Genomic DNA, 23,673 nt, shown 5'->3' with positions numbered 1-23,673 from the left:
GGAAAGATATTGTAGTCTTGGTGCCCAGAAGTCTAGCACACACAGGCTTTGTCAAAATGGTGGAGAAAATAAACGGCAGACACAGTGCTTTCCAGGAAAAGGGCTCCCTTTTCCCCCCTAGAAAACAAAGCTGGAAAATTTCTTTTAAAGGAATCCAGAAATCCACTTGTGTGTATTCTAACCTGTCACCTGTTGGACTGAACTGACCCATACATCTATGATTATTACTAACAAGTTGTTTGGACTGACACAGAAGGTGTAATCATTGGGCCATCAAGGTCTTACCAATGTGGTAAGGAAGTCATATTTCTTAGGGTGTCTCCCATTGTATATAGAACAATTGTCCTAAGACTGCCAAAAGGACATGAGTCACCAAAAATGTAGCATCATAGCACATACTTGGAGTGTTAATAAGAAGATCCACAGGCTAGAATGACTCCTGTCACTTTATTCTAAAATAAATTTAAAAATCAAATGCTCTTTCTTTTTTTGTTTGTTTTGGGGCAGTGTCTCACTATGTATTCCTGACTGTCTTGGAGCTTGTTATGTAGCCGCAAACTCACAGAGATCCTTCTGCCTCTTCCTCCTGAGTGCTGGAATCAAAGGCATGAACCACCCATTCTGGAGCAAATAAAATATATTTTATCATATAAAAATATAATAGGTTGTGATGTTTATATAAACTTTATATAAATATATGTCTTTAACAATGCACAGGCTTTGAACAAAACAAGTGTTTGAAGCCCTGTCAAAGGTGTATTGCTATCTTTGCTTGCTTCCAAAGGTAAGTAAATTCTATTTTGTGTCCCATGATGACTGTTGCTGGAGCCACAGAGAAGCTAAGCCACAGTCACTTGGTGATTTGGACACCAACACTTATTACGCCACTATGTAGGGTAGCACACCCATCAACCATAGGAATGTAAACTTATGACTTACAAGGAAATCATAGGCTGTTTATTGAGTTTTATAGTTACTGTGATTTACCAAAGGAAGGGTTCTGCACTGTTCGTCTACAGAGCTAAAAGAAAAAGCCTACTAGCATATACATAGTCATTAACATCTCACTTAGATCAATGTAGTCATATTTAGCAGGGGAGGATATATTTCACTCTAAACTAGTTACTCCCTTTATGAAGTTCTATGAGGATTTGGATATATATTATAAAAAAAAAACCTCTCACCTGGAAGTTTCCCGCAAAGTCATGTTTTAAAGTGGTTCAACTCACAAGGTATCATATAGGTGAGGGGAGAGAGTTAAGCTATAGGATGTTATAAATACTTAAAAATCAATTTGCTGAAAAGAAAACATGAAAAATTATACATATAGTACACATGAATTTTAACTAATATGAAGATTGTCAAGCATCCATAAGTAATTAAATATTTAGTAACCTTGATTATAATTATAAACTCCATATAGTTATAATGCATTCATTGTTGATTCTTTTTTTTTTGCCAAACATTTGTATTCCCTAGTCAAACTATGATTACAATTAAAGAGCAATTGCGAGAATGACGTGAATGTTAGTTGCTATTTCCAATCAGTAAAACATCAAAGGTATATTTTATAGCTTCATTCATTTCTCACTGGTTTGAGTGAGTTATTTAATAATGTAGTAGTTTTAAAATACTCAGTGTAAAGGGAAACCTTCAGTCACCATGGAAACACTTCTTTGGGTTTGTCTGTGAGGATATTTCTAGAAAGGGTGAGCTGAGGAGAAAAGACCTTTCCTGAATGGAGTGCTGATGGTGGGCATTACCCCATGGGTCCTAGAGTAGAAAGAAGAGAGAAAGCTGAGGCCAATCTCTCTCTGCTTCCTGACTGCCCAGGGCATGTGACTAGCTGACTCCCACTTCTGCCATGACTTGCTTGTCACAATGGATTGTGCCCTCATGCTGTGAGCCTGAATTCATCCTTACCTGTTTAGGTTATTGTCATCAAGTATTTTTGTCACCGCCATAGGAAGACTAATACACTGGAAGAACATTGCAGGTTTTCTCAACTGGAATGAGAGAGAGATGGACACCATTAACTTTCCTTCACACTTACAGCAGGTTTTCTTGGATCTCCAGTCACCAAATCATGAAATGGAGACTTATCATTAGTCATGAATGCTTGATATTTTGCTTAGCTTGTATCCAGCTGCCTTTTACACTTCAATTATCTTGTTTCTCATCTAAAATTTGCCTTGGGGCCTTTTACCTTTCATTCTGTATGTTCTACTTTCCTGCTTTCTCTGTGTCTAACTGCCTGGCTCTTTCTCCTTTGTTTTCTCCTCCCAAGCCTAGATTCCTCCTCCTTCTCCTCCTCCTCCTCATTTTCTCTGCCCCCCTAGCCCCACCTATCCCACTACTGCCTAACTATTGCACATTCAGCTTCTTATTAGACCAATCAGATGCCTTAGGCAGGCAAGGTGAAACAAATGTAATACATCTTTACATAGTTAAACAAATGCAACATAGACAAAGGTAACACATCTTTCCCCAGTTAAACAAATATTCCACAACAAACATTGCTGACAGTGTACTTTGTTGTTTTCCTAAGTCTCAGTTCAGGAAAATAGCAAGCCTATTACTCAGCCCTTGCTGATTTCAAGGGTGTCAATCTTTCATCATGGCTGACTTCAGGCCACTAATATGATGTTACTGGGCCTGGGGAGACATGGTCACTAGTCTACCATTGCTTATTCCCGTCATAATGACAGACATAAGTAAGCAATGGGAAAACAACAGTGAAATGTGGTGAAGCATAAAGAATTAATGGATTTATGTTTTTATTGCCTTGTTTTAATTTATGTAAGCTTAAATCATTTAAGTTTTACGTACTAATTGTGTTTCTCAGCTGACTCTTGAAAACCCCGAAAAATCAAACAACTTTCTGGGCTGCTGGTGCAAGCCAGCTCTTACTTGCCACTGGAGTGGGGATAAGATCATTTTTCTTTTAATCATATGTAGCCTTCACCAACTTCGATTTGATTTCACATAATTATATTTCTTTAACTCCTAAAGTCTTTTCAATTTCCAATAATATTTTTGATACTGTAAATGAAGTTGCAAATTTCATCAGTCAGCATCCATATTATCCTAATATGGTACCTCAACAAGCTCCCAGCACAACACACACTGCCATAGACACACACAGCACTCATTAAGCAAGCCTCTACTGAATGCAAGTAAAAATGCAGTGGTCTCTAATTTAAATTATACCTTAAGTACGTTCATCTTGAACTTGGGTTTAGCACTGGTTGATGTCTACAAGCTGAAGGTAATGCTGACTGAGTGGACCAGGATGGACAAGCAGCAGAGTGTGGTAGGCTCGAGAGGTTCATCCCTACTGAGCACTGAACACAAGAGGAACAACACTCATGTAGACTTAGAATTTAGTCCCCCAATGATCATAGGTCATGCATTCATTTATGATCATAACCAATGTTCTTGATTACATGAGGAATCAGAGACACAGCATTGTAAAAACCCAAGCCTAGTTCCTTTCAGAGCTTACGTCTGTGAGTCTAAGCACTTGTAGAGGCCAGGCATTGCAGAGACATGTACTTAAAGGCAAGTAAGGAGGCCACTGTAGCTAGAATGAGTCAACAAGATGAGGGTGTTAGGTGATAGGTCAGAGAATTAGCAATGGGGAAGGCAAAAAACAGACCCGATTGTTGATCTGTGAGTCACCCTCCTCTTTATCTAGTCTGGGTCCTAAATCCGCCTAGGATTTCCTAGGCTGCTCTTGATACCAAGTCCTTCTCTTCTTGTTTCCCACACTGCTTTGCATGCTGAATTTAACTACAGTCTCAGACTTGGACTCCTACCATTACATGAAGGTGGCCACACTCTCTATGTTCTGGCAACCTTGGTCATGAATGCTGGGTAATAGTTTCAATCAATAAAATAGTAAAGTCATATTTTGGAATTTCACTTGCTTCTCAGTAATAAGAGTGGGTTATTTACTGAGTTTTAAAATGCTGAGTGAAATGGTTGTGAGAAAATGATGCTCTCAGTATTATTTACCCAGCTAGCAGAAAGAATATCTTCTTTTGTGACTCAATAAGTATACTCAAGCTGCAGAAACAGCAAGTTCTGTTGTCATATTTCATACAGCATTTTAGACAGTTGAAAGGCATTGAAATGAAAATGGGATTTAATTGGTACACAGGGCAAGGCATGTTTCACATGAGCCTGATGCACAATGTAAATGCTTAAGAACAGGATCTGTTAGACCCCACCCAACACCCCAGCTTGGGGCTTCAGGATGGTAGTACATTTAGGTTCCTTCTTATGATCAAAAGTTAGTAGCTCCAGATCTAAGTTTTTTTCATGTTCACATCTAAGAGAAAAAGAGAGTTTCTTTTCCACTATTATCCTCATTTTGTCTGAGGTTTCTCAAAAAGCAGTGTTTGTCCTATTTATTTTGCTAGCTTTGATTACCCGTCTCTAATCCAATCGTAATTACAGGAAAATATGAAGCTGGGATTTGAATCAAAGCATGCATGCACCTATGTCATGTTCCCTTTTCTAGTTCCCTTTCGTACTTCCTCCAGGTCTGAACCCTCAATGTCAAAGAGCGCTCATGGCATCCACTCATCCCCCACTAACTGACTTCTGCTGTCACTTTCATGGTTCTTGCAGGATCCTTGAGGCTTGAACCTCTCCATGGTTCATTACAAGTGAAGTCAGCACCATCAAGAAGAGACCAACATAATTTTAAAGCCTTCCGCTCTCCATCCCAGCTGCCTCCCACAAAGTATCTGATATGCAGATGGAGAGCCAAAGACAGGGCCAAATATCATAGTTTGACAACTGTGTTCTAGGAGTTTAGAAATTTAAATGAGGTGGGATAACAGTGCTGCCTCTTCTGGAGTAGAACCACCATCTCAATGTCCTGAGAAGGACACCGAGGCTCTGAATTTCTGGTCTGCTGTAATCATTCCATAGATGAGAGTGCCATAGAAGGACAAGTCTATTTCTTCACTGCTTAAACCTGGGACTGAGCTTCCTCCTGGGGCAGGATGGGCAAGGCTGACATACTGTTCCCCCTTGAAAGAAAATCATTTGCCTGGAGCTAAGACAGAAGAGACCGTGTGTTGGCAGCTGAAGCATCTGTGCCAAGTATCTTTACCTTGGGCAGTGGTCTTGGTTCATAGTCTACAGTTTTCACTCTTACAGAGTTTTCATAGATATTTTTCTTAAGCAGATATTTCTTAGCCATTCCTTCTGATAGGAGCCCATATGAAAGGACATGAAAGATGGAAACTTTTCGCCTTTTGACTCTCCCTAACAGGTTCATCTATCCTGTTTCTGGGCACTATTGCTTTGCTGCTACTAGAACTTATTTCTTCAGGATTCCAATGCAGACTGAAGACCAGAAGCTTTCTATGAATCCGTTGAGACTCCAGGAGTTCAGACTGGGACTGCTGAGACATCTAGTCTAGTTGATGGAGCAATGACTGGATTCTTGGTCTTTTATTGGAAGACAATCATTGTTGGACTAGTTAGATCACAGCTTGTAAACCCCACTAATAAAAGCCATATAATAAGTATGCATATTCATTATGTCAATTCTGTTTCTTTAGATAACTTAATATACCCAAAGACCATTTCCACAGACTTTTCAATTTATTCATTTTTCCTTCCTTCCTTCCTTCCTTCCTTCCTTCCTTTATTCATTTTTGAGACAGTGTACTGTGGGAGTGCCTTCCACTCCTTCAGGCAGTAGCCTTTAAGATACTAGTCCACTTGGGGCGTGTTCTCTTACACTATAAATGCAGCTGTAAAGCCTGCACTTGCTCTCTCACATCCAGCTCTCATTTCTAGCTGCTAGACTCTGTTCCTGTTCCTCATTCATACAGAGGACTGTGATCTAGGACAGTGATCTGTAAGTCTCCCCTAAATAAATAACTCTTTATTATACATGATTCTGAATTAGTGTGAGATTATTTTGTAGCTTCCACCATCATCTGATGCCCAAACATGTGGACAAGTCCACACTTTTGGGATCGGTCCACCAGCTGTGTGGCACATTGGGCACTGACTCTCCTGCCCGCAGCTCTAGTTGGCCTGCAGACGCAGAAGGCTGCTGTTCAGTGTCCCTCTGCTCACGACCTGCAGGCTACTTCTTGGTGCTTTACAACCAGCCCACACACTGCTGGCTGTGATCCCCATGGTATACATAGTCTGCAACTCACACTGAGGGAAAACTTTGGGTTTTCTTTTCTTTTTCCTGGGCCCCAACTCTTGGAATCATTTGATCACCTTAATAACTGCTATTAATTTTTTAAACAAAGCATATTTTTCAGTACCTACATAAGCAAAACATGCTGTTTACTGCTGCTAACATCTCTCAACCGCATGGCTGCAACTGCAATACCTGCTGGCTAGCGATTATTATATCTACTCCAATTCATTGTAATTACTTTAAGACATTTAAGTTTTGAAAAGCTACAAAAATTACTGATAACATCCAGGATTTCAGTAATTATTTTGCTCATACTATGGAAAGTATTGTGCAAGACTTATGTGATTTTCCTTCTCTTTATTTGATTCTAGGAATTAGCTTTGTTTTCAATATTATCTCATTAAAAATATTCAATATTATAGAGAGGGATAGCATCAATTTGATAAAATTATCTGGAAGAATTTGTGTTGTTGAATCTAACTATTGAAATCTGTTAAAAAGTTATGATATGTCCAAGGATGAGACATTATCTTTACTGGACAAGTTTCATACCTCAGTACAGAATACTGGACAGGAGATTCAGACTTTTAAAAAGGCAGTAGTAAAATGATTTGAAAAGATTGAAGAATTTATTGAAATTGATGAGCAGGGACAGAAGGTACAAGGACAAGATTTAGCCTCATCAGTACATGCCAGACCCCAGGATGACTTACATAGACTTTCAATTGCATATCCGGTAATTTCCTCAGAAAGATCATCTGGCACAAAGTACCCTAAGGTAGTCAAAGAATATGCATGGGAACGAATATATGAGCAATCTAAAAGAAATACAACAAGCAATAGTTTCTTATGGACTACATTCACCATTTGTCAGGGAACTGGTGAAAACGTGGGCTTCAAGCTCTAAGGCAATCTCAGATGATTGGCTTCAATTAATATCAGCCATCCTAGAAAATGGACCTCAGCTGATTTGGAAATGTTATTGGAGAGAAGAGGCAAAAGTTTAAGAGCAACAGGGGAAATCAAAAGGATGTGAGACTTTCCAAGATCAAATTCTTGGCAAGGGTCATTACTCTGATCCTCAGAAACAGGCCCACTATGTTGAATGCACCTTGTTCCTATATAGCACAGCAGCTTTAAATGCATGAAACAGGATTTAGGAACCAGAAAGAGGACGGAGTCATATATTAGGGTTAGACAGGGCCAGAGAAAACCCTTTACTGACTTCTTACAAAGATTAACTAAGGCTGTACAATTAAGAGTGACAGACCCTGAAGCTAGACATGTACTAATTGAATCCTTGGCTTTTGAAAATGCCAACTTAGAATGTAAGAAGATTCTTGGGTCTAAAGGTTAGATCAGCACTCATAGATGAATGGATCTTGCATAAAATTAATGTTGAAACATTTGTCTATAGTACTGAAGCTTGGGTAGGATAAACAATTTCCAACGGTATGAGGAGACACCAAAATATTAAATGTTTTTATTGTGGAAGAATAGGACATCTAAGAAGGGACTGTAGATAAGGAATTCCTAGGAATAATGTCTCCTCTAGGAATGGCAAGAATAGGAAGACTCAGACTTCGGGTATATGTAGGAGGTGAGGCAAAGGCCAACATTGGACTAATGAATGTAGGTCAACAAGAGACAGACAAGGTAACCTGATACTAGCAGGAAACTCCTTGGGGAACCTCTTGCAGGCCCCAATGTCCAACAAGGCCCAGTCATTCCCAGTCACTGTAGAGAACATGTCTCACCTGAAGAATTAAACAATCCAGTGCCTACTGTAAAAAAGCTGTACTGTTTGGATGATAGAATAGACCTGGAAGATGAGTCAAAAATTCCAGTAGGAAAGAGGAAATATATATTTTGTCAGACTTCTATAAATGATCAAAGCTCAAAGCTAAGAGTGCATATAAATGACATTGTAATTGAGGGATTACTAGACACGGGTGTAGATGTGACTATCATTACTCCAGAATCTTGGCATCAAGATTGATCTCTTCAAGAGGCAGATATTCAATTTCTAGGAAGTGGAACCCTATCTCAAGGAAAACAAAGCCTGAGGTAGGTTTAATTCATAGGACCAGATGGACAGAAAGGAAGGCCAAGGCCAATGTAGCTAATATTCCAGTGAATTTATGGGACCATGACCTAATGTGACAATGGAATACCCAGGTTAATATTCCTGAAGTTCTCAAAACTCATGTTTCTGGGAAGGATATTATAAAATATTATAAACAAAGGTCACCAGTCATTCAGGCTGTACAAGAACATAAAGCATCAAGCAAACCTTCAGAGGTACTAACAGCTTTTCCTTTAAAATGGTTAACTGAGAAACTCATAAGGGTTAAACAGTGATCTTTAATGGAAAACAAACTGCAGGCTTTAGAACAGCTGGTACAGGAGCAATTAGATGCTCACCATATTGAAAAATCAATGAGCCCTTGGAATTCTCCTATATTTGTTGTTAAAAAGAAATCTGGAAAATGGAGATCTAAGAGCTGTCAACAAGGTTATCTAACCTATGGGACCTCTACAGTCTGGAATTCCTCTGCCTTCTCTATTACCAAAAGGATGACCTTTTATTGTTATTAATTTAAGGGATTGTTTCCTTACTATATCTTCACAGGAAAAGGATTGAGAAAAATTTGCTTTCACATTGCCTACTTATAATAATTCTCAGCCTACTAGGAGATACCAGTGGACCATCCTCCTACAGGGAATGCTCAATGGTCCCATGCTGTGCCAATACTTTGTAAATCAGCCATTGGAAATGACATGTAAGCAATTTCCTAAGTCTGTAATTTATCATTACGTGGATGGCATCTGTTATCTGACTCAAATGCAGATACTTTAGAAAGAATGTTTGAAGAAATAACAAAACTTTTGCTTAAATGAGGACGACAAATTGCTCCTAAAAAATACAAAAAAAGAGATTCTGTCAATTAACTAGGTTACAGAATAGGTTTACAGAAAATTAGAACACAAAAGGCACAAATTAGGAGAGACCAATTTCAGACTCTTTTTTTCTATTTTTTTTATTGAGAAAAGAAAAAAAAACAAATTTCCTCCTCCTCCCAGCCTCCCATTTCCCTCCCTCTCCTCCCACCCTTCCCACCATTCTCCCCCTCCTCCCACCCTTCTCCCCCTCCCACCACTCCTCTCCCCCTCCCTCTCCAGCCCAAAGAGCAGTCAGATTTCCCTGCCCTGTGGTAAGTCCTAGTTCCACCCCCCTCCGTCCATTTCTAGGAAGGTGAACATCCAAACTTGCTAGGCTCCCACAAAGCCAGCACATTAAGTAGGATCAAAACCCCCTGCCATTGTCCTTGGTTTCTCATCAGCCCTCATTGTTCGCCATGTTCAGAGAGTCCGGTTTTATCCCATGCTTTTTCGGTCACAGTCCAGCTGGCCTTGGTGAGCTCCCCGTAGATCAGCTCCACTGTCTCAGTGGGTGGATGCACGCCTCGTGGTCCCGAATTCTTTGCTCATGTTCTCCCTCCTTCTGCTCCTCCTTGGGACCTTGGGAGCTCAGTCCAGTGCTCCTGTGTGGGTCTCTGTCTCTATCTCTATCCATCACCAGATGAAGATTCTATGATGATATGCAAGATATTCGTCAGTGTTGCTCTAGGATAGGGTCATTTCAGGTTCCCAATCCTCAGCTGCCCAAGGAACTAACTGGGAAACTCATCTTGGGCTCTAGGGAGCCCCTCTAGGGTCAAGTCTCTTGCCCACCCTAAAGTGGCTCCCTTAACTAAGAATTGTGGTTCCGTGCTCCCCTATCCACCTTTCCTTTATCCCAATTCTCCTGTTTTCCAGGTCCCCCCTCCTTCCCTTCTACCTTTTCTCTCCCCATCTCCCCTTACCCCCATCCCACCCCACCCCCAAGATCCCATTTTCTCCCCGGAAATTTGGTCTACTTCCCTTAGCCAAGAGGACAACTATATGTTTTTCCTTGGGTTCACCTTCTTACTTAGCTTCTTTAGGTTCACCTATTGTAGACTCCGTGGTCCTTATTTCCACTCTACAACCTGCTGTTGGGATAACACATGACCTAATTGCTCATTTAAACAAAACCTTAGATGGTGGCAAAAACTTAAATAGTCCCAGAGAATTTACAGCTGAAGTGGAAAAAGAATTAATGGTCATTGAGGAGAAATTACAGGAGGCCACAAGTAGATAGAGTGAATCCAAATCTTAATTATATTCTAGTCATATTGCCTTCCAGAATTCCCCTACAGGAATTTTAATGCAGAGGGAAGATTTTATTATCTTAGAATGGATCTTTTTACCATATAAACCAAGTAAAAAATTAAAAACTTATGTGGAAAAAGTCTTTGAATTAATTATAAAAAGAAAATTAAGACTTTATCAACTAGCAGGTATAGACCCAGCAGAGATTATAGTTCTTTTTACTGCTGATAAAATTTAAAAAAATATGGCGAGACAATGAACCATAGCCAAGAGCTTGTGCTAAATTTTTGGGAGAAATTAATAGCAATTATCCCCAAAGTGATAGAATTAACCTTATAAATAGAGCTACTTTGATTCTCATCAAATTGTATGTGATGCACCAATAACTGGAGCCCACACATTTTATACAGATGCAAAAAATCAGGAAAGGCAGGTTACAAATCAGAAAAATTAAGTGAGGTGGAACAAAGCCCTGATAATGCTGTCCTAAAGGCAGAATTATATGCTATTCTCATGGTACTAAGGGATTTTAAAGAACCTCTCATTATAGGTACTGATTCACAATATAAAGAAAGAGTTTTCTTGCATATTGAAACTGTTGAATTTATCCCAGATTATACAGAATTGACTTCATTATTCATGCAGGTTCAAGATATAATCAGAAATAAGCTTTTTCCCATATACATAACACATATCTGATCCCATATGGGTCTGCCAGGTCCTCTAGCAAAAGGCAATGTAGAAATTGATTGATTATTGATTGGAAGTGTGCTGAAGGCCTCAGAATTTCATAAGAAACATCATGTCAATAGCAATGGTTTAAAGAAAGAGTTTTCTATTACATGACAACAAGCCAAGGGAATTTTAAAGAGATGTCCTACTTGCCCTTTCTATAACCAAACACCATTAGCAGCAGCAAGTACTCAAAGGGTACTCAAAGGAATGAGATCTGGCAGATGGATGTGTTCAACTTTATAGAATTTGGAAAATTAAAATATGTACACCACACCATTAACACTTACTCAGGTTTTCAGTGAGCAACTGCTTTGAACTCAGAAATGGCTGATTCAGTAATCATGCATTTATTAGTTGTAATGGCCATCATGGGTATACCTGCACAAATAAAGACAAACAATGGTCCAGCATGTGTGTCAAAGAAAATGAAACAGTTTTATGCTTATTATAATATAAAGCATATTACAGGTATACCAAATAATTCTATAGGTCAGGCAGTTATAGAAAGATCAAATTGAACTATAAAGGGTATGCTAAACAAACAGAAAGGAATGGAAAAATTGAATTTTCTTAATGCTAATGAGAAAGTAACAACAGCAGCAGAGAGACATTGGATAATAGAAAAAACTTCTGAATTAAATCAGCCAGTATATTTTAAGAATGTGCTGACCTCACAATGGAAACCAGGAGATGTCCTACATTGGGGAAGGAGTTTTGCTCTTGTTTCCATAGGAGAAGAAAAGCTATGATACCATCAAAATTGATAAAGATTTTGTTTTTAAAAAGAGAAACCTCTTGGGAAAGAAAATGATGGCTCATCCACAGAGGTGACATTTATACAGGTGGTAAGAAAACCTCATAATGGCTGGGGCAGGGTTCTGTTCTTGTCTTTGCAGGAAAATAGTCATCTTCAAGGAATGGAGAGACCTTGGACATCTAGATGCCTAAAGATAAAAGGATAGCTATCCAGTAAGAATCAACATGCAAATAGTAATCTGCCTTGTGATGCTGTATTATCTGCATAGTAAAATTTGATTATTTGGACTTGTATACATCCCTCCTTACAAATGAGATCTGGCTTTGGAGTTGGGCAATTCCTATCCTTCTCTAAATCCAAGTATGTTGTTAAAAGAAAAGCTCAGAATTTCTGTTTTATGGTCAGGAGCCATCTGGTATGGGATAGAAAGAAGATAAATTTTAAGGAAATATTTTACTTTTCTCCATACCCATTTTGTTTATATCATATCTTTCATTGAATATATGTTTATATGAATAATGCTTAAGTGTTCCACAATGAACAGTAGATTTTCCTGCAGTAATCTTTGAAGCTTTCAGGAAGAAGATGGGGCTCCACAACAATGACTCCACCTGGTTGATATGATGTCATGATGCTGATAGCACTACTATGAGACCAGTTTTTAGGTACCAGCTGAGGAAATGGTGCACCTTTTTACAATGTTCTGGCAAGAACTTCAAAACAAATAAACAAACAAAATGATCCTATCGACTACTCAGAGACCATTTGCAATTATACAAAACAGCAATCTTGATACTTAACCATCATTTTACTTTTAAATAGATCTTATAGAAAAAACATCACCCCAAAGACAGCAGGAAGCAATTCTATAAAGCGACGTCCCTGCTCCCAACAAAGTTTGTCCTCATGGTTAGAGATACCATTTATGGGTTGATTATTACTTGTATAGGGATGGGGGTTGGGGTGGAAATTATGTAGGCCTAGAGATCTCAAAGAAAAGGGAAGATTGAATAGGATAATAGGTAATTTAGTGTGAACTTATTCACACTAATAATAATAACAGTGAGTAATATAGTGAATACTTGTGAGCTATTATTTATGGACAATTTACACTGGTATAATTTCTTGTATATTGATATTGATATAAGTTCAAATTAGATTTGCTATTTCTGTTTACAATATTTGTACACCTATGCAAAGTTATTTTTGTCATATTGTATATATGCATGTTTCTACCACTGTTTAAGACATTTTGGTACAATTTTAGGATATATTTGCCATAATGCATTATATATTTCTACCTTTGAGTAAGATATTTATACAATGTTTACATTTTGATGTTATTGTCCTCCTTTACTGCACAGTTGTTGAAATATTATTTAATATTCTGATATTAAGTCTTAATCTTTAAGTTATATAGGTATTAAGTATTATAGGTCAATAGTCATTCATGTTTGTTAAACTTTTAGTAAGACTAATTAGGTTCTTTACATACATAGAGATTGTATTCTGCATAGATAGGTAACCTTCAACCACTTCAATGATCTGTAGAACATGATGTTTAAATAGCTTAGTATTCTGTTGACATGAGACAGAATTCCTCTTGGCAGCACTAATCTATTCCTGAGAGAGTGTTGAGCACCAAAGACACTCCACTTGGAGTTTGTCTTCTTGTCACAACTGGCCTTTGGGCAAGAAACTGCCCATGCCTCGACCACTCACAAAGTGCATGATATCTGAACTGGACAAGCAGGATACAAGAAAAAAAACTGTCAAATCTTGCCAAGACTGGGTAAAATGGTTTTGAAAAATTTCCTGCCACTGAAAATGGTCTGTAAGTTACTCTAGGCCTTAGCCAAAGTTGGTTGCTTCAACATTGCAAATGAGACTTTAGGTGATTGCTCAGGCAGTCAGTTGACTTTGTCATTTACTGCACATTTTGGAAGCTGCTTGATTGCACTTCCTTACTACTCAAGTAATATTATCTCCTTTCTCAGGCTTTCAATGGGATTGAAGATTAGATAGTCATAGTTATCATCCTCTTATGATCTAGTCAAGTCATTTCCAATATAAGACTTAGACTCTTTAGGATAGAATGTTTATTAAAGCATTTAGCAAGCATTCCTTGCTTAATATTGCTTATGCTGGTTGTAATTCTAATCTTAAACTTGATATCTGTTCCTAGTGTATATAGTTTTGTATTGCATTTGGAACTCTCTTATTTAAACAAAAAGGGGAGGTGCTGTGGGAGCTCCTTCTGCTCCTCCAGCCAATAGCTTTTATGATACCAGTCCAGTTGAGCATGGTCTCTCATACTATAAATGCAGCTGTAAAGCCTGCACTCAGTCTCTTGCTTCAGGCTTTCACTTCCGGCTGTTTCTGTTCCCCATTTGTGCAGAGCACTGTGGTCTAGGACAGTGATCTATAAGTCTCCCCTAAATAAATAACCCTTTATTGTACGTAATTCTGAACTAGTGTGGGATTATTTCGTATCTTCCATCATCAACAATGTTTTTCTCTGTATTCCTGGCTGGCCTGGAAATTGTCTTTTAGACCAGGATGACCTTGAACTCACAGATCACCACCTCTCTCTGCTTCCACACCTTGTTGGGATTAAAGGCCTGAGCTATGGCAACCCCAGCTCCCTTAGACTTAAAATGGTTGTTTTTCAAGAGCGATTTTCTACTTTCACTAGGAGTCAATCAGCAAAGCGTCTAGGTCTAGCTTTGCCATGCCAGAAGTCAATTACCCTATACAAGATTTCAAGGGAAATCAATTATTGTTTAATTTATGCCAAAAGTTTAGTGTGCTCTTTGAGCTACACAGGGCTTGACTGTTCACACCTGAGGAAGTCCTCTGTGTCCCAGCCAAGATGCTGGGTCTCAGGCATGCTGGTCTGACCTGAGACTTCTGACTTCGTTAGAAGTTCTGTTTGGCAATGAAGAATTTCTAGTGCCCTGAGCACATAGGCAAGAACTATGATGGAGCAATATCAGCAGGCAGAAAGGAGGGATATGAGACAACCACCTACAACATCTTGTTCAACATTAACCCAGTCCATGTCAGCTGAAATTACCATTGGTGGCCCCTTTCAAGTGTACACTGATGCCTTGTGATAAGGTCCACGTTTCTGTGATTTCACTTGAAGCAGCCATGCAGAAGTTTCTGTTCTCTTGATTAAAGGTGTTATTCTTAAGTGCTCACTATTCAGGGACACTTGGTGAAGATCACAACTCTCTGGCAAACAAGTATGTTGTCTCAGAGCCTTAATAGTCTCCAGTGTTGAACAGGTGCAGCCTGTAGATCAGGACTACCTCAGTTATAGCTCTCAGAATGCCTGGGGCATAGTGAACCCTGAACTGTCATTCACTTTTGCAGTTTGGAGACAATGGCTGTTCATGTATTCAGCTGATAGAAACTGAACAACTACAAGTCCCTAGGTACTTTTAAAGGACTGGGGCACTGCGGCAACCATCACAGCTCTGCAAGAAGTTTATGTTCGGGTGGAGGAAGTGAAAAAGTAAGGAGTAATTATAATGCCATGAGATATGTGCCAGGAGTGGGAAAACACAGACTGCCTGTTTCAGCCACCACCCCCTCGCACTGCTTTCCAGAAGCAATGCTGAGATTCCATAAAAGGGTATGGGAAAGTGGTAGGGTGTAGATCCTTTTTTTTTTCTTGGCCCTCTTTAAGGCTGAGGAGTGAGATGGGAATGAAAATATACAGGAACATGTCCAGGTAATCTTTTTATTTCTCTCTCTCTCTCTCTCTCTCTCTCTCTCTCTCTCTCTCTGTACTAGTTCATGGAAAGAAGGGTCTCTACCCTTGCCAGAGTAAAGCTGAGCTGTGGTATATGGCTCTGATTCACCAGTGTGAACCATGAGCCCAGGAAGACATTCTCTTTGGCAATGTGTAGAATGTAGCTGAGAGGTGTGGCATAGGAAATCGACTGTTTATCTGTCTTGTTCAGCCTTTCATGGCTCTTTAGGATCTGCAGCATGAAGCTCCTTAGCCCAATGCACAGATCCTGCACTGCTCTCCTGTACCTTGCTCCTTACTAAGAAGCTGTTACTCTTAACATGGACACATTTTATGTTCTAGGAGACAGAGTGTTCTGTCTCTCTCTGTGTGTATCTCTGTCTCTCTCACACACATACACACACATGGGTGAGAGGGAGGGAGGGAAGGAGAGAGAGAGAGAGAGAGAGAGAGAGAGAGAGAGAGAGAGAATGTCCTGCTCTACCCCAATGTCTCAGTGTTCTGCTTTTATGGCATTTTACCTTTGCTTACAGTTTTCCCTTGGGAGCATCCTGTTTCTAGCCGTCTCTCTTCTTCTAGGCATCAGTTGCTCTATGATGTCATCTCTGATTCATTAAATGCTCTCACCCTATGGATTCTGCAGTCAGTCTAATCCTACACTGACCATATTCGACCATATTATAGTGAATGTGTACATCTGCTAGCTCCCTAGGCTATGTCTTATCTATATTTATATAAACCCTAGCTGAGCACAGTTCCTGGGCAGAATTATTGCTCTCAAAGTATTTTGTTGTATAAATGAATCAAGTGATCCTTAATTGTCTCCTAAATGGGAAACACTAGACAGTATCAATTTTGTTTTCAACTAGAATCTGGAAGCAGGATTGAACTTTTGGACACAGGAATGTAGCAATCCATAGCCTGCCAGGCTGAATGCACCTGAAAGCCTTAGGAAATCTTGTCACTGTGCATTTTATTATGTGTCTACAATTCAGGTTGAATAGAGAGAAATGTATCCTGGCCAGCACCGAGCATCATGCCAAGAATAGAACAGTGGACTATTGCAGTCAACGAAACAAAAGGTTACCATGGTATGGCCAGGCAGGACTTTTGAACTGTGGATAGGCCATGCAGTCAGCAGCATACAAGGTTACCATGGTGTGGTCAGGCAGGACTTTTCAACTGTGGAGAAGCAGTGCAGTCAGCAGCACATAAGGTTACCATGGAGTGATCAGGCAGGACTCTTGAACTGTGGATAGACCATGCAGTCAGCAGCACACAAGGTAACCATGGGGTGACCAGGCAGGGCTCTTGAACTGTGGTGGAATCACATCTCCTTCCATCACTCCAGACTCTGCTGCCACCCTCAGCATTTCAAATGCATATAGGGATGTAGCATACCCCTTCAGCCTCCCCCCATGCATGGGTTGCTTGCTCTTGTCTCTCAGCAGAAAAGGGAATGTGGTCACTGCCCCAGGAGGCTGCACAAACACCATCTGACATGCAGTGTCTCAGTCAGGGGACAGAACAAGAGCTTGTCCCCCGGCAGCATTTCTACTCAAGACTCCCTTTCCTTTCTCTGAACTTAAGCTAGGTGGACCTCACTTAGCTCTTTCCTGAGGAGAGGGTCGGAAGGGTTAAACAATTGACCTGAGATTTTTTCCACCTGTGTGAGGATGGATGATAAGTGGGACTGCAGGGCAGGAGAGAGAACACAATGCACTCTCAAGTGTTAGTGAGGACATTTGCTGCTTCCTTCACAGTACCAAATGATTTTTTTTTCTTATACAAATGAGACTCTTAGATAACATCTAATTTTGAAATCCCACAAAAGCAAAACCTAAAGGAAACAAGAAGATCTCATATGATCTGCACCATAAAGGCCATCTCTTGAATTTGGACATTTCCCAGCGAGGCACATTCAGGGTGTCATTGCTAGCACTGCAAACCCAGAGCCAGCAACCTCCACACTGTGATTTAAAGCAGGGAGGGACTGGGAGTATTTTTGTCAGAGGAACTGTTTCTCTGCTCAGCCTCAATATTTCATAAAAAGCTCATTGCAGCAAATTTTTCATGTGGTGGCATCTGCTGTGCTATCATCTTTATATCCTCACATCGAAAGACACTGTCCCTTCGAGGTCACAAGAAGGCCAATTGACAGTGACTAATTAATTATCAGCTACCGTTAGTCCTATATATCTTTTTTTTTATTGAGAAAAAAAAATTCCGCCTCCTCCCAGCCTCCCACTCCTCCCCCCTCCCCCCACTCCTCTCCCCGTCCCCCCACTCCTCTCACCGTCCCCCCACTCCTCTCCCCCTCCCCCACACCTCTCCCCCTCCCTCTCAAGTCTGAAGAGCAGTCAGAGTTCCCTGCTCTGTGGAAAGTCCAAAGTCCCCCCCCCCCTCCATCCTGGTCTAGGAAGGTGAACATCCAAACTGGCTAGGCTCCCACAAAGCCAGAACATGAAGTAGGATCAAAACCCAGCGCCATTGTCCTTGGCTTCTCAGCAGCCCTCATTGTCCGCCATATTCAGAGAGTCCGGTTTTATCCCCAGCTTTTTCAGTCCCAGTCCAGCTGGCCTTGGTGAGCTCTCAATAGATCAGCCCCACTGTCTCAGTGGGTGGGTACACCCCTCTTCGTCCTGACTTCCTTGCTCATCTTCTCCCCGCTTCTTTTCCTCATTGGGACTTTGGGAGTTCAGTCCAGTGCTCCAGTGTGGGTCTCTGTCTCTATCTCCATCCATCGCCAGATGAAGGTTCTATGGTGATACGCAAAATATTCATCAGTATGGCTATAGGATAGGATCATTTCAGGTTCCCTATCTTCAGCTGTCCCAGGAACTAACTGGGGACCTCGCCTTGGGCACCTGGAAGCCCCTCTAGGTCCAAGTCTCTTCCCAACCCTAAGGTGGCTCCCTTAATTAAGATATGAGCTTCCCTGCTCCCCTATCCAACCTTCCTTTATCCCAATCATCCCGTTGCCCCAAGTTCTCCCCATAAAATGCTATTTTTCTTCCCTGTAATGATGCAGGCAAACGACACCATCAGCAGTGCTTTCAGGAGAAGAAAAAAACGTGCAGGCCTCCCAAAATTGAAGGGTAAATAAAAAGTCCAATTTTAGGATCTGAGGGGGATGATAGCAAAATGTTACAGCTGAGACTGACAGTTCCATCTCGAGCAATGTATTCCACGGTGACTCTGTTTCTAAGGATTATGAGCTATGAAACTGTGTATGGAACTTTCTTTTCTCTTATTTTTTTTTAAATTTAACTTTATTTTATGTGCATTGGTGCGAAGGCGTCAGATCTCCTGGAACTGGACTTGCATACAGTTGTGAGCTGCCAGGTGGGTGCTGGGAATTGAACTGGGGTCCTCTGGAAGAGCAGCCAGTGCTCTTAACCACTGAGCCATCTCAGTGAGGACAATGAGGACTACTGAGAACTCAAGAACAATGGCAATGGGTTTCTGATCCTACTGCAAGTACTGGTTTTGTAGGAGCCTAGGCAGTTTGGATGCTCACCTTACTAGAACTGGATAGAGGTGGGGGTTCCTTGGACTTTCCACAGGGCAGGGAACCCTGATTGCTCTTTGGGCTGAGGAAGGAGGGGGACTTGATTGGGGGAGGGGGAGGGAAATGGGAGGCAGTGTCGGGGAAGAGACAGAAAATTTTAATAAATAAATAAATTAAAAAAAATAGAATGGGTTAAATTAATATGTAAGAGTTAGCCAATAAGAAGCTAGAGCTAATAGGTCAAGAAGCGATTTAATTAATATGGTTTCTGCGTGATTATTTTGGGTCTAAGTAGCCAGGTGGCTGGGAAGAACAAGTGGTCCTTCCCTCCAAAAAGGTAACACCCTGTCACAGAGAAAATACAGGGCAGGGCCTCCTGACAAGAGCTAAAGCACAGACCAAGAGCATCACTGCTTACTTGTTTGCTCCTCAAGGCTTGTTCAGCCTGCTTTGTTATATAACCCAGGACCACCAGCCTAGGGGTGGTACTGCCTAAAGTGGGCTGGGATTTTCTACATCAATTCTTGATCAGGAAAATTACTTCACAGGCTTGCCTACAGGTCAGTTCGGTTTGGCCTTATCTCAACTGAGGTGCTTTCTTATCAAATGATTCTAGCTTATATCAAGTTGACAGGAAAAAACCAAATTAACCAGGACAATCTCTTTTTTTCTATAAGTTATTGAAGAACATCCAAAATATTGCAAAATACTGAAAAGGATATGGGGGAAAGGAATGTAGGATTTGTTGCTGCTGTCTGCTTACTTGTGAGTCTTTAAATAATAGAACAGCAGCTTCTTGAATGGATTATTGAATGAGGAGGAAATCATGGATTGTCTAAGTTTAGGGAAAGAGCTCACTGTGCTCAGAGATTAATTGAAGAGGAACTAAGCCTGTTTCTAATTTCAGTGGTAGCAGTGGGTACTACAACCATCCTAGGTTTTTTTTTTTTTTGTTTTTTTTTTTTTGTTTTTTTTTTTTTTTTCAGGCTTCTTTCAAGATGATCTGAAGAACCCTAGCAAGCAAAGGGCAGGATGTCAGGGGAACTAAACTTGGCCCAATGGCCCTTCCTGAAATAGTGTAGAAACATTGACTCCTAAACCCTCTTAGGAGGCAGAATACTCTATTTAAGGATGTGAGTGCTTGATTCTGGAATTCCGCCTCTAACCCTGAACATAGGAAAAGGTCACAGAGTCATTCAATCAGTGTTTCTATGAAAAAAACATCAGAAGAGTGTAAAAGAACAGTCATAGATTCTGTTACTGGAAGGACCATACTGTATTATGAGTGGAGACAACATATTTCATGGGATGGTGGGTTTGCTTGGGTGGTTTGGGCAGGTTTACTTGTCAGGAGCCACGATTAATGATAAGTTAAACTCCTGGGATCTCTGTACACACTGGTGATGCTGCACTGGAATTTTCAGTATGGACTTTTGTTCCCACCCTGACAGCCCATGCAGTTCTGCAGAGGTCCTTCTTGCATGTAATGGCAGTTTTGAGTACCCCAACAAAAGGACATCTTCAGAAACACCTTTTGTTGGTCATCTTACGTAGAATTCAGCTTCATTCTAAGAAACGGACTTGTCTCTGGCCTCAAGGTTTATAGGATTCACAGAAGTCTGCAGCTGTAGTTCTTCTTCCATGAATGGGTCGATCAGTTGTCACATTGGATGTGAAGCTGATAGGCATCACGGAAATGATAGGCCACAGAGACCTGTGTCCACAGACCCTACCTTCATTGACCTTGGCTTGTGAGGAAGGTAAAGACTGGAGAAGTTAAAAATGGATTCACGATGTTACCTGTGAGATTTGTTTTAAATATTTTGTTTATATTTAGGGTTGTATCTTGGAGAAATAGAAGTTTCGGATTGGTAAAACCTGATATCGATTGTTCTTCCCTTCTTAGCAGGCCTGTCTTGCAGTTTCGGTTCAGTGATGTAGACCAATCATGATCTCTCATACTGTTTGTCTAAAATGAGTTAGCTGGGTTGGGTGGGCTATGAGGGATTGGGGAAGAAAAGTAGAGCTGAGACATGAACTTGACCCTTGGCTTGTCTTTTAAAAGTAAAGATCATTGGGCAGTGGTGGCGTACCCCCTCGATCCCTGCACTTGGGGCAGAGGCAGGCTTTCTGCAAAGGTACTGAAAACATTTTCTGTTGCTGAGAAGTTGGGAATCATTTGGTATTGTAAAGGTTAGCAAGCTGGGACCACAAAAAAAAATTGGCTTCTTTGCTTGTTTTAAGTAAAATTTTATTAGAACACAATCAGGGTCATGGCTTGGTACTAAGACAGCAGAGGTGAATAGTTACAAAAGTAGCCCACTAATTGTGTTTGTTATTTGTCCCTGTAGGAAATGTCTTGACTCTGATGCTACTTTCCATAGGTGCCCATTCTGAAGACCTTTGGATCTTTGGTGATCTGCTGTGTTCTGAGTTACTTTAGATGTGAGAGGTTTTTTGTTTGTTGTTTGTTCCCATCCTTTTTTCCCCTTTTCCTGTTTGCAATTTGTTTGTTCTTTTTCTAATTATTATCCCTAGTGCCCTCATATATTTTACCTACTCCTTTTCTTTTCTGCTCTTGAAACTCTGATTAAATCCACCCGGTAGCCTCTCATTTCATTCTTCAAGGTTATTCGATTATACATACAATTATTCATACCAAAGTCTCTTATAATCCTATCTTCTTATGTTATTAGTTATACTATCTCATATTTAATTTCTCATTTTATTTACTTGGGTCATCTCTCTTTTTGTAAGTCAACCTAAGTATTTGTCCATTTTGCTTATGTTTTTCAAAAAGACAATTTTGTCTGTGGATCTTTTATTTTTCTTCTAATGTTTATTTCTGCACTGATACTTGTTATTCTCTGTTTTCTTTTTTTTAAAACTTTTTTTTTATTGAGAAAAGGAAAAAAAAAACAAATTTCCTCCTCCACCCAGCCTCCCATTTCCCTCCCCCTCCTCCCACCCTTCTCCCCCTCCTCTCACCCTTCTCCCCCTCCCCCCACTCCTCTCCCCCTCCCTCTCCAGCCCAAAGAGCAGTCAGGGTTCCCTGCCCTGTGGTAAGTCCTAGGTCCTCCCCCCTCCGTCTTATTCTCTGTTTTCTACCATCTTTTGCCTAAGTCTTTCTTTTTCTAGCTCTTTGACGTGGAACATTAGGCTGTTTATTTGAGATCATGATTTTATTTCTTCATGTAAACATCGCTACTGTAAGTCTCTTTTTTTGGGACTGCTTTTACTGCATCTAATAAGACTGTTGTGCTGTGCTACAATTTTCTCTAGTCTCATGATTTTTTTCCTTTTTCATATTTCTTGACTAACACTTTATTAATATCTACATACTTTGAGTGTCTCTACATTTTTTCCATTGATTTCTAATGCCATGCTATTGTATTTGGGGAAGATATTTGATAATGAAGTTTTATAAATCTTGTTAACATATGTTTTTTGACTTTACTTTTACTCTATCCTGAAAATGTGTGCTTGAGAAGAATGTATATATTATGGTTGCTGGGCAAAATGTTCTGCTTGTCTATTAGGTCCATTTGGCTTAAGGTATAGGTTAAATCCAATGCTTTTAGTGACTTTTCCCCTCCACAGACAATCAATGCACTATTTAAAGGAACAACATAACTACAAAACAGAAAGAAAAAATAACGAACAAATTTGACAAAATAAGTCCTTATCTCTCATTAATTTTCTTGAATGTAAACTCTCAGTCATCAAAGGATAGAAAGTAGCTGAATGGGGAAAAAGACCCAAATGTGTGCAGTTTAAAATACATTCATTTCTTCTTTAAGTACATATACAGATTGATATAATATAAGATACATTTCATTTGTGCTTTAATAAAGAAAGCTTGCCTGAGCATCAGAAAAGTAAATCAGTTACACTGACCATCCGTACAGACTGGGGCAGCAATGACACACACCTTTAATCCCAGTAGCCACACTAGCTTGCCGTAGAAACCAGGCAGTAGTGGTGCATACCCTTGTTCTTAGAACTAGAGAGGATTGTAAAATGGGAGGAGACAGCTCTCACACACAATCTCATTCTGAGATTCCTGGAAGCAGGATTGCCATTTTGGATTGAGGTAGAGGTTCTGCTTATCTGATCTTCAAATTGAACCCCAATTTCTGACTCTCAGTTTTTATTAATCCTGCTTTAGATTGAGAAAAGTGCAGGAAAGTTATTCTGTGCAAAGGAAAATCAAAGGACACAGAAGTATGTTACATGTACACTTAGACAAAATGAAATCTTAATTTAAAAAATATATAGAGGTTTTAATAATGCCATTAAGTAATTTAAAAAATGTCTCATTATGCTGACATTCTCTCTAGCCTTTGAGAGGCAGATGAAGGAAGACCGCTGCGAGTTCAAGGCCAGCATGCTCTGTAATGTGAAATCCTGTCTCAAGTAAGTAGAAATCAAAAAACAATCAACCCAATTAAAGAATACAAAATTATAATAATGTATACACCCAACATGAGAGACCTAAAAATAGAAAGCAAATACTAGCATACCCAAGAATCCAT

Source organism: Microtus oregoni, unplaced genomic scaffold, assembly GCF_018167655.1.
Source record: "Microtus oregoni isolate MIOR12 unplaced genomic scaffold, Mior012 000038F_ref0000394, whole genome shotgun sequence".
NCBI lineage: Eukaryota > Metazoa > Chordata > Mammalia > Rodentia > Cricetidae > Microtus > Microtus oregoni.
The sequence above is the reverse complement of the archived record's forward strand: the minus strand, read 5'-3'. Positions refer to the sequence as shown.